We start from the raw sequence: 12,545 nt of genomic DNA on the forward strand, positions 1-12,545 counted from the left end.
GCCCTGTTTCCAGCCATACTGTATTCCTATCAACATCCTATGACGTAACAGCCCCATGCCCTAACCGCATATCTATTGGTGGGGGGCAGATGGTGGGCCCTTGTACACCCCCCCACACGCTCTGGGGCGCGTCAGAGGAAGTGCAGAGGGAGAGGGGGGTTGCCGAGGGATTGCTGGGGGGCTGGGGGGCTGGGGAGGGGGGCATCGCCAGCCTTCTGCACATTCAGCGCCCAGATGGAGTTCGTTTGCTGTAAAATCGATAGTCCCCCTCTCTCAAGTTCCCGCACTTCCCCCGCCCCCCCACGGCCCTCTGGGTATTCTTCTCCCAGGGGGGCTTGCATCACTCCATCTTTGAGGGACGCTCGTTTTATTGCCCACTAAAGCTTTATGCTCTCCTCCCTTCATATTGATCCATTTATTTATTTCTCCCAGTAAGGCCTTATGAACAATCGTTCCGCTCCGGGCCGTAGCAGGCCAATCTTGCCCCTGAAAGATATTGCGGGCATTCGTTTTTCTCCCACTAAGTGGATCCCTGTGACAATGTGGGCATTTATTTTGGGATACTCATCCCGGGAGCAGGAGAGTTCCCTCAAGACAAAAGCGGGAATGTCTGACATGTACGTTACACCATTCCATTATTATCATTGCGATAATTTTTCAAAATGGGATTTGTAGGCCTGAGAGTTGTCCACTCTTGTTGCGGTATATAATTCTAGAACCTTCTATTGCCCATTGTGACACCCCGTGTGGTCACTATGGTGACGGCTCTGTCTGTTCCTTTCACTTCCTTTTATCTACTCAATGCTCACACCTCTTGATCTTCAGTAAAAAAATAAAATAAAAAAAGGAAACTGGGCTCAGTCCTCAGCCCTCAGGTGGTCTGGAATGGATTTGACAGTACAGGTCACCCTTCACGCTCGCGTTAGCCAGCAGCTACGCCACCTTGTACCCTTCTCATCACAGACCACTGAAGCCAATGCAGGTTTGGGCTTGTACAGAGAAATAAGACTTGACATTGGCGGGCCAGTAGGGGGCACTCTTCCCTTCTGATCAATTTCAAAGTATGATCCCGGTGCAGTGATGGGGACACTGTACAGCAGGAGGTACCTTTGGAGAATACTTTTTATGCTTATTTATTTTATTTATCCTTGTTATTTTTACAGGGAGTGTAATTGAGATCAAGATCTACGCTGGGCTCTAGGCACGGTTGTGTATGTTGCTTTGGATAAAAACGTCTGCTAAATTAAATGTAATACAATGTAATCCTTTGCAAGAGTAAGTGTTCCGTATGTGTTGAGACCCTTGCAGCTCCTGTTCAACAGAATTGTGGAATTGTAGTCGTTGCTTGGGGATCTTCACAGGACAGAATCAGCCTACAGTGCAGCCCATGCTGATGGCATCCTTCTATTCTCCATTTTAGAAAAGCCACTTCATTCCCCGCAGAGCGCAGGCTCAGAAATCGCCTCTCTGTACTTCAGTGGCACCAGAACTGTATAATCCTCTTTGAGACGCTTGTTGGCTTTCTGTGACCCATAAGCAGGAGGGGGGGTGCTCTTTTAAATGGTGAAAAACATTTGCACCATTTAAAAGGCTTCAGATATTTATACAGATCCTTTCAAATATGGTTCGTTGCAGTGTAATATCAAACGGTAAACGGTAAATATCAGGGCAATATGGAACGATGGAACTGCAGGAAGAGTCACTGTCAAAGTGAATGAACGTGAAATATTCAGACATGGACAGAGTCATAAACACAGTCCCATATCCCGTGGATTAAAATTAAAGATGAGCACATGGCAAAATTTCTCCTGTAAAGATCTCCGACATCAAGCGTCTATAAAATACAGAGCAATTTCTACAATCCCACTGCGATGTTTCTCTTTTCACGATGTAGTGGAAAAATACCATATAATCCAAATTGTGGAGGATAGGACCACAATGATACAGCACTCGTAATTACTTGCAGCATGGAGAGAATCCACAATACATCAGCAGGGTGCATTCTCTGCAACAAAGCAGCAAGCTCTGTTTTTTATGTATTTTACGTTAAAACTACATGCCTGGCACATTCTGTATCGTTCCAGCCACATATATAGTCATCACATTCCTGCCGAATCGACCCTTAGGCAAAACATCTTTATCAAACTACTGGGCAAAACAACTTGTTGATGAATACAGACACAACTGAGACGGGTGCGTGGGGGTTGGACCCAAAATGCACGACTCAGAAACAATAGTTAAATAAAGTCCCGTTAGGGCTTTATTCGGGACAAGTCCCAGGAGCCTAGTAAACACAAGCAAAGACCATACACGAAGATCCAGCCAAACAAATATAAAACAAACAAAAAGCACGGTGCCGAGGGAAGAGGCAATCTCGTAGTCGGTAGACGTGCAGGGAGGTCCGGTAGCAGGAGAGCTGTCAGCGGGGCAGATGAACAGGCGGACGGCAGGCAGAGGCGTAGTCATGGGCGAAGCGGGAGTCGAAACCATGAAACAATCAGCGGGGCAAAAGTACAAAAACGGTAGGCGAGGACGTAGTCAAAAAACAAACGATGGTCACAAAACAGAAATCAATAAACTATGGTCGGTAAACAGGCTTGGATCGTAACGTGTAATCAAAACAGTAAATGCTCAAGAGTTGCGTGGAAAACAGAGGCAGACAATTTCACAGTGAACAGTTGCGCGACTGGGCTATAAATGCAGGTGTAGACAGGTGTAGACAATTAGTTAGAGAGTAGCAAGGAAATGGAAAACAAATAGACAAATAGAAACAATTAGGAAGTGAATGACAGAAGGGGAGAGAGAGAAAAGGCGGAATGCAAGGTTTGCGGAAAAACATGTAAAAGTGTATGCATAAACCGTGACCAGTTAATGTAACAATAAACATAAATCAAAACATGACACAACGCGAAAACTAAGACGATAATCACTCAACATAACCAGGTAATAACATCGTACGAAAACATAACTAGACATGACGAACCTAGACAACATAATACATGACGAGACAGACCTGAAACGTGACAACAACCACACGTGATTGTTTCAAAGTCCTTAAATGTACTCAGGGTTGATTCAAAAGGCTTATTTTTTAGCATCTTTTCTTGTTCTTGCCCTTTTGTATACTCCTAGCTCCACCCATCGGGAGAGGCTGGGGAAAGTGGCAAGAAAAATAAATGAACGACAGGGAAATCAAGAAAACGTGTTTCTTAGAACGTCAGTCCGAGATGGGGAGAGGTGGATCCGTAGGTCGAACATTTATATGTCAGGCTTTCCGCTAAAATTCTTCTGCAAAGGCTGCACTGATGTTTTCTTGCCCAAGGGAAAGGATGGGAGCTCCCAACTTTTACTTCCTGCTCCTAGAAGAAACATTTAATGGGTTGAAATGTCCTTAAAGATGGTGGACCTCAGTCGATTTTCAGGTCAAGAGCAACTAGAGGAAAAACAGGAGAAAAACAAGTGATTGGGAAGACCCCATAATGTTCTACACCTATAAAGCACAAGCAACCTTGTTACAAAAACCTCTGTATTGGTTTCCTGTTGCTATTCTGCCTGATCCATCCTATGTCTATATCACATCTCTGTGTCATTGTTGTTGCCTTCAGACTAAAAGCCACCTCACTGTCATAATCTTTAGCATTGAATTTGCTGACCAAAGTTTGCTTAATTCTCCATCCCCAAACAATGCCCATTTTCTACACAGCGCCAGTGTACTTCCTTATTCTTAAAGCATTTTCCCTGATGTTCTGCACTTTATATTGAATCACTGGATTTAGTTTTTGTTTTTCTGCTTTTTCGGACAGTTTTCTGCAGAATGTAACTGCAGCAACATGGAAAGTGTTTTGCATTCCTATCAGATATACGTGAGGATAAACATTACTAGCCTTTGGAAGGGTCAGAAGGGAATTGATACAAGTCATGTTTAGTTTTCAAAAAGCCGTCACAGGGAGCCTCTAAACATTTGATTTGGCTCCATCTGAGGAGAATATTTGCGGGTGCACACGCACACAGGATTGTTGCTAATATATGTTATCCGAGAGAGTTATTTGCCAAATTTCACTCTTCTGGGTTTATTAATGTATTTATGCATTGCATGTGTTTATTTTTTGACGGGGTGTTATTCTGTCACTCAAGATGAGTGAATTATACACTCACATCTCAATCAAAGCCAGGTGAGGGGAAATTGCATCAGTTATGACTTTGGAACCATGCCAAAATACACACACACACATACATATTCATACACACACACACACTCATGCACTCACACACACACACACACACACACACACATAAATATTCATACATACACACACACACACACACAGACACAGACACACACAAAAATTCAACAACAAGGGGAAAAAAATGAAATTGGAGCTTATCACCAACTTTGTGTAACCAGGCGACCAGCCATTGTCATGTACAAAATCATGTTTATTCATTTGGCCCGGGGGGGGGGGGGGGGGGGAGAAATGATTAAATTCTAATTTGACCTTATCACAATTTAGCCGAGTCTATTATGATGTCAATCACTCGAGAACAATATCGCGGAGGCAGGAAGGGAACAGGAGGGTGAAGATTGGATTTAACGGCGCTCGTTGGTCGTTTTCATCCAAGTTTTCCTGACAGGAAACTACACGTACGGGTAATAGCAAAACGAAAAATAAAGATGTTTTACATTTGCTTAAAGAAAAACGAACAACAAAAAAAAAAAAACCCCTCTCTGTCAACAGTTCAGATAGATTTGCGCCCGTCACTGCTTAGCTTAGCGCTTGGGCAATTTCCTCGAGCACACACTTTGATCAAAACTAATTAAGTGGAAGTAATCACCGCCATTATAAAGTGGCTGCCTGTCTTCATTAACTGTTCCGCGAAATTTAGACAATCCTGGTGGGGTTAATTGAACACATGGATAATTTTAGCTCCATCTTTTGGACTCTTCGTTACGGCGTAACCGCGTAACAGCGTACACGTATATCGATCGTCACCCCTTTCCTTTTCAAAGGAAATGTTGTTGTGAACGGATTGGTGTGAAATGTGAGGGAGGGGTGGTGTTTTTGCTCGTGGTGTTTGAGCACGGCTACTCTTTCTTTCATCAGCCGCTCAAAAGTGAGGAATCTTTGCCGAGGAAGGGGGGGATTTGGGGGGGTGGGGGGGCACATGGAGCGAGATTAATCACATCAAGAGTGAAACGAGTGGCCGCGGTTATCAAGCCCAGCCACCGGACCTGGGAAGGAGGGATAAGACCACAATGAATGTGATTTCATTTTCAACACTTTATTTTTTTATTTATATCAAAGCCTTGGCCTAAAAAAGAGAGAAAAAAAAAACCCAGGCTTTAAAAAAAAAAAAAAAAAATCACAGTTGGAAAAAAAATGACATAAGCCACTTAACTCTTCCACTCATTGGACCAGGGATTTAGAGCCTCTTTTTTATTTTTTATTGGTACTATTTTTATTATTATTATTTTTTATTTATTATCATTACGCTAAGCTCTGCTGGGCGCATTGCAGAGCGTGAAATGCGTTTGCTTCTGTGGGGACCCCTTCTCCTTCCATCATGTTAATAAGCATTTAATGGTCGTTAGCAGACAGGAGTTTCAGTAGATAACAGCCAGGAGAAACGTCAGTGTAGGCACATCGACACGTGTGCATGCATGTGTGCAGAGACACACGCATACAGGCATGCACACGCACACACTCATGGAGTCACATCTCCCCCATAGCCCCCCCCCTCCCTTCAAGGCTGGTAATCATATCCTCTACTCCAGTGTGTACAGGTATGAAAAGCACAGTTCTATTGGGATCTCTAATTAAGGGTAGAAATGATGATTCTATGAAAATTACATTCAGCAGCTGGTCTAATTTTGGCTCGGGGTCCCAAGATGCACACACCTCCTAAATGCGGACTCATGCAGGACCCACACCCATTAAGAATCCCCTAACACCCCTCAAAACAATAATAATAATGATTCTGTTAGCCTGCCAGCAATGGTAAGTCACTGTTTCTCATGGAAATGATAGCTAAAAAATGGTGTGCTGTTTTTTTTTACATAAAATTCAAATTACAATACGGGCAATTATTTTAATTTTTGTAAATTTCCTTTCAAGGGTCTATGCTCCATTCACTGTTCCTCAAATGGCCTGCCCATGAGCATTTCGTGAGATTGGATGTTATCATTAGCTTTATAGAGAGCAATTTCAATACTAAAATTGTTCATGTGAACATATTTTCTAAACCTGATAAATCTATATCAAAATTGTTCAATTATCACTTTAGTCATAACATTTCTCTTAAAAAGGATCATTCATAATGCTCATTTTATTTCTGTGCTTGCGCACACCCACTGGAGTGTGAGTACCATTCCATGGTATTCTTGTGAGGACCTGTGACACTTTATAACGTCTTAGTGAGGACCCATGTCATTCAGTATTATGCTCTTGTCAGGGTTAATCACAGACTGTGATGTTGCTCATGATATTTATTGCTTTATCACATATACACATATACACAGATTAAACTACTTCCACACTTTCACACATCACATTGAGTCCTGCTATATTCACAACATTCCCCAGTCGTCAGTAACGCAAAGAGAAAGCAGAATGGAAGAATATCCCTTCAGCATGCCTAACCCCCACACACAAACACACACACATACATGCACACACACACACACACTCACACACACATACACACACACACACACACACACACACACAAAGCCCCTTTTCTCAAGCCCCTTTTCAGGCCAAGGTCAGTCTCATTCATATAAACTAAGTCTTTCTGGTGCTATATAAATCATATTATCAAGCAGGAGCCACACAAAATAATCCCCCTTAACAACCCGCATCCACAGCCATCCCCCCACCATCTACACACCCACCACACACTGCAACTGGCTCATTTCAAAAATAAAAAATAAATGAAGAAATAAATACACTTTTTTACGATGGCTGTGAATTCTTGCCCGGAGCCAAGCATTAGCATTTTCATAGTAAGGCAGAGTCAGGTGCTGAATTGTGGGTATTTTTCTGTACTTTCCACATGAGAGGCTGCGCTGTGGGGAGCTGAAAACTCGGGCTAATCCATACGGGAGGATGAGCAAGAGGGGAGAGAAAACTCCGGAGACAAACAGCTCAGAAGAATCCCCACTCTCGTTCAGCCTCGTTTCATGAAGCGGAGAGGAGAAGTGTTGAGGCCAGAACGGGGTCAAAAACGCCTTTTAAATATTTTATCTCTTGAGACGCCAGTAAAAATGTCAGAACACTCCTGTCGAACGGTGAAAATGTTATAACAGAAAGGTGCTGCACTATCAACAACCTGAAGTAATGCCAAAGAAGAACTTTGTTCAAATTCTTTTCTGTTGTTGGGGAAAATGGATGTTTTGGCGGCATCTGAAGAAAGACACACCAGAAATTCTAGTATCATCTGAAGGGCGGGGTGAAATGACTTGAAATAAGAATTTGACCCAGGTCTGGTAGTGTCCCACGCCACATCTTCAGACCTCCATCACAGTCTGGCAACTGGGTCATGTGATGCCCTGGTGTGCCCACACCCCCCGCGTTCTGCACATGTTTTGGGGGGTGGGGGCAATTATGAAGGCTCAGTCGACTCCCTATGGCTTCACTATTTCAGCAGTTTTCGTAGTCCCCCCCCCCCCCCCCCCCACCCATCGAAATGCCCCCCTTCCCCCTCTCTTTCCCTCTGTCTTGCTTCCTCTCACTGTCTCTCTCTCTCAATCAGTTACATCCACTACCACACAGGAGATGGGGTAGGTTGGGGTGGGGGGTGGAGGTTTCTTCCCAGGAACAGCTTGATATCTTCCAGCGAAGACCAGATTTCATCCCTTCCAGCCTAACGCTCCCTCTCCAACCTCCCACCCCCCGACTTCTTGATACTGCAACCCCAGGTCATGCTGCATGTGGTTCTACAGCACGCTTTATTACCACTTCACAAATTCAGCTATGCTATTCGGGTCCCCGGGTAATATGCGTAGCCCTGTACTGACTCCATCTTGTGCCAGATTGCAGGGAGAAATCTGCCATCAAAACCATAGAAACAAGAAGAAGCAACCCCCCATCACCCCCCCCCCGGCTGTTCTCATCACACGCTCTCTTCTCTACCCACCCTGAACCTCCCCCCGCTCTGTGCAGCGCTAACCGCTAAGCTAACGGATCCGCAGGCCTGTGTCATCCCTCGGACTGCACGTAATTAATTACCACACCTGTTGTGAATCATACCTGGCTGTCAGGAGCGACGGGATGGCCACCCTGGCTAATCTTGTAAAGCAGATGTGCCGCACATGGGGGGGGGTGTCCGAGGCACTGTTCTCGGCGGAGCGGAAATTGTTTCAGTTGTCATCGCTCATCAGTGCCCCAGCTGTCATGATCTGGTACTGCGTGCAAACGCTAACCCCCGCCCTGCCCTGTTCCCCGCCATCGCTGATCAAGTAACCCTTTGAAAAGTGGGTTTTATCGGAATGTTCCAAGTTCCAACAATTGTTTTCAATTTCCAGTCGTGATTGTTACTTTAGTATTAGAACGTTCCGTTCGTGTTAGTGTTAGTGTTCCGAACTTTCTAATCATATTCTATTCACCTTTGTGACCTCCCAACATAAGGGATGAAATACATAAAAACCACCACCAGTCCTTTTAAATAACATGAACTCTCTCCCACACACACACGTGCACACACACACACACACACACACACACACACTCTCTCTCTCTCTCTCTCTCTCTCTCTTCTTTTCAAGATGAAAACACAAAACTCCAGAATCAATAAGTACTTTGCTGGCATTACCAAGTAAAAGAGCTTCTGATTACTAATTCCATTGTGGCTTGCCGATTCAAGCATCTCTCTCTCTTCTTGCCCTTCTCCATCCTCCCTTCTTTCTTTTCCTCCCAACTGTTCCTCTGTTTCTGCCTTCCCTCTCTCTCACCTCCCCCCCCACCCCGCCACAGTGCTGTAGTTGTTCTGGCATCTTAAGCCTGCTGGAGGGACGGTGCATGTAACTCTCCTATTAGATTATATTCCCTGTCTTTTTAGAAAGTGAGATTTATCCCTTTCATTATTGGGAGAAAGCATTTAATCAATAATTGTTGGGGATATTTATAGTGGCAGGGCACATTTAAAATCTTTGGGTGGCGTTATTTACAGTGACAGGGCTCAAGCAAATGCTTGGATGGCGGCCCGGCGGAGAGAGAGAGGGTCATGACTGTGGCAGCGACCCAGGCATCAGTCAGACTGACAGGTGGTTACTGTTGCCATGCCGCCGCCCGATGTACCCCAGCAGGGCGTTAACCCGATGGGCAGTGGGGGCTTTCACCAAAAAGATTTTCTCTATTTGGGAATATCGAGGATACACATTGTTGTGGAGGTGCCTGGCACACTTAGAAACACAATAGAGCCACAACCAAAACACCGGACAGATCCCTTTTCAAATTTGAGAAAATACCCAACCCCCATTAACAAGTCAAATACATTCCACAATTCCAATTGCTAGTTATTATTCAAAAGCAGGCTTGCTCCTTATTTATAAGCATACTGAATAATAATACCATATTTTGAGAATGTATTTAGATGATCACTGATAGAAAATGAGTTCACGACAATGCCTTCTATTGTGGAGACAAAGGTGTTTCTTCCTGAGAAATGTTCACTCGCGAATACTCAAGAGGCTAGAGAGATGAAAGATTCCTTGGAAGTCCCCCAAAGGAAGTTCTCTATTTAAATGTAGGCATCGCTAATTTGGCCATAAAATCTCAAAAAACGTTTTTGCCGAAGTGCGTGTTTCGTTACGCAGACAAAAAAAAGCTATGTTGGTTTATGAAAGCCTAACTAACTATAAAACGTTATAAAACAGAAGCATAATGTCTATTGTTCCAGTGATCCTATACAAAATGCAGGTAATAGCATGTGTACAATTACTTTTGTAGAAGTTTGCAGTGGCGAAACAGACAAGAATGGTAATTCCTCCAGAGAAATGAAACAATGGACATTCTTTCAACATTTCTCCAAGTAAGCATTTGGTTTGCTGGACCCTTGCCGTGAAAATGACACTGATGATACCTTTTTTGTGCAGCATATGGATTTCCAAGATGGAGAGAAGACAAGGTCCCCCCATGCTTGCTTTGCCACCCACATGTTACAAAATAAGGGACTGTTGTTGCTAAAACAATGACATCTTAAAATAAGTTTTACAGATAGAAGCGTGAGTTTTAATGCTCTTATATACAATATATCCTGTTACCATAGTGATTGAAAATTGCGCTGTTAAAAACGGAATGAATGCAAAAGCCCTGTCCGAGAGACATAAGGGGTTAAAGAGGGTAAGGATATGATACACACACATACACACACGCACATGCACACACACACACTCACACTCACATACACACGCACACACACACACACACACACACACACACACACAAAGAGGGTTACAAATACAGGTCGGTATGGGGGTCATTTGGGACTCACAATGCCTGTTGGGGATAGTTCCAGTAAATCAAGCGTCTTTTTTCTAGATCACGATAAAATCTAACACATAGATTCTTAAATGCGTGATGCATGCTACAAGAATCTGTTCTGGCAGCCCAAAAGTCCAGAAACAGTCCCTTTTGGGCATCTTAGCAGACTACAAAGGAAGGCCATGAGGTCATTAGAATCGGCACACAGCGAAAGGGTAAACAGTCTATACTTAGTTGACAACTGTTAGCAAGAAAATCGCCTGCAAGCCCCCTTGCGCTCTCGAGAGTGAAAGCAGAACCAGCGGTTTGCTGAGATGTGGTAAATAATGTATGTGTGTTGACTACGGAGGAACGAGGGCTACCGGGCAAGAGAGACGTCAGGCGGAACACGCAGGCCAGACTGTAAGTTCAAAGCCAGCCAGCCGAGGTTCTTGCCGTGTCATTACGGAGACGCCGCGCGTGGGTGAAGGAATGTTGAAAGGGGAGAGGCGGCCTAAGTGGGCGACCTCTTGCCACCCAGCTCAACCCGAAACCGCTTCCAGCATTTCTGCTGAATAAATTCATCCGTCAGCGTGTCAAGAAAAAACACATTAAAATGTGAGCCTTGTTGTGCAAGAGAAGATACTGTTATTTTTGTTTAATTTGTGCTGTTCCCTTGGAAACCTTCGCCCCTTCAAAGACGTACTGATTTCTCTTGAACTCTGTTGACACATAACTATAGAGAGCATGGAGGTTTGTTTCTATTTGGCATTCACTTTTTTATATCATCAATAATATCAAAGAAAATCTCTAATAAGGAGCTTGAATAAGTGTGATTTCTTGTGCTACTTAAGAGTTCATAACCTCTTTAGTTACTGTAACAGTTACTGTACTGTACACTTTACAATAGATGACTCTCATTCACCCATTCACACTCACACTCACACACCAAGGGTGCTAGGCTGCCATGCAAGGCACCAATCAGCTCATCAGGAGCAATTGAGGGTAAGATGTCTTGCTCAGGACACTTCGGCACACCCAGGGTGGGGGATCCTTTCTTTATCTCCTGACCTAAAGATGTTCAAAACGCCTTGATCAAGATCATCATCAAAGATCATGTCTGATATTTTAATAAGAAGAGGTTCACAGAAAATCCGTTCACACTCACGAAGTGACTCATGAGCTTTGATAGTTAGGGAATCACTAAGACGCTCAAACACACCAGACGGTTAAAATGTTGAAAGATGCCACGAGGCTCAGAGCTGTTTTCTGAAATTGTCTTACAAAGAAACTGTCTTTTCTCTCATCAGTGTGTATTTCCGATCCGGAGGCCGTCCGATCTTTATGTGAAGTGTTTCCGCCATACCCCGGCGTGCGCCGCGGTTCCTGAAGAGTTCTCGAGTGTTTATTTGTTATGTTTGCGCTGAGAGCTCTCTCTCTCCCCCATTGCCTTTTATATATTTCCTATATCGGACTTATTTCCAGAAGTATTTTTTTGCCCGCGTGTAAACTGATATTTCCACCGCGCTCGGCTAAACTGTGCTAACACACCCACTTACATCCGGCCCGATCCTCAACCACCACCAACACACACACACACACACACACACACATACACACACACACAGACAGACACACAGACACACACACACACACACACATACACACACACACAGACAGACACACAGACACACACACACACATACACACACACACAGACAGACACACAGACACACACACACACAGACAGACACACACACACACACACACACACACAGACAGACAGACACACACATACACACACACACAGACAGACACACAGACACACACACACACACACAGAGACAGACACACACACACACACACACACACACACAGACAGACAGACACACACACACACACACACACACACACAGACACACACACACACACACACACAGACACACAGACACACACACACACACACACAGACAGACACACACACACACACACACATATACACACACACACACACGCCCCTGAGAGTCCCAGCCCCCACCGTCAGGATGAAAACACCGTAAGGAGCTCAGAGCTGCTGCAGCTTTGGCC

The sequence above is a fragment of the Conger conger genome, chromosome 4, assembly GCF_963514075.1.
Source record: "Conger conger chromosome 4, fConCon1.1, whole genome shotgun sequence".
Taxonomy (NCBI): Eukaryota; Metazoa; Chordata; class Actinopteri; order Anguilliformes; family Congridae; genus Conger; species Conger conger.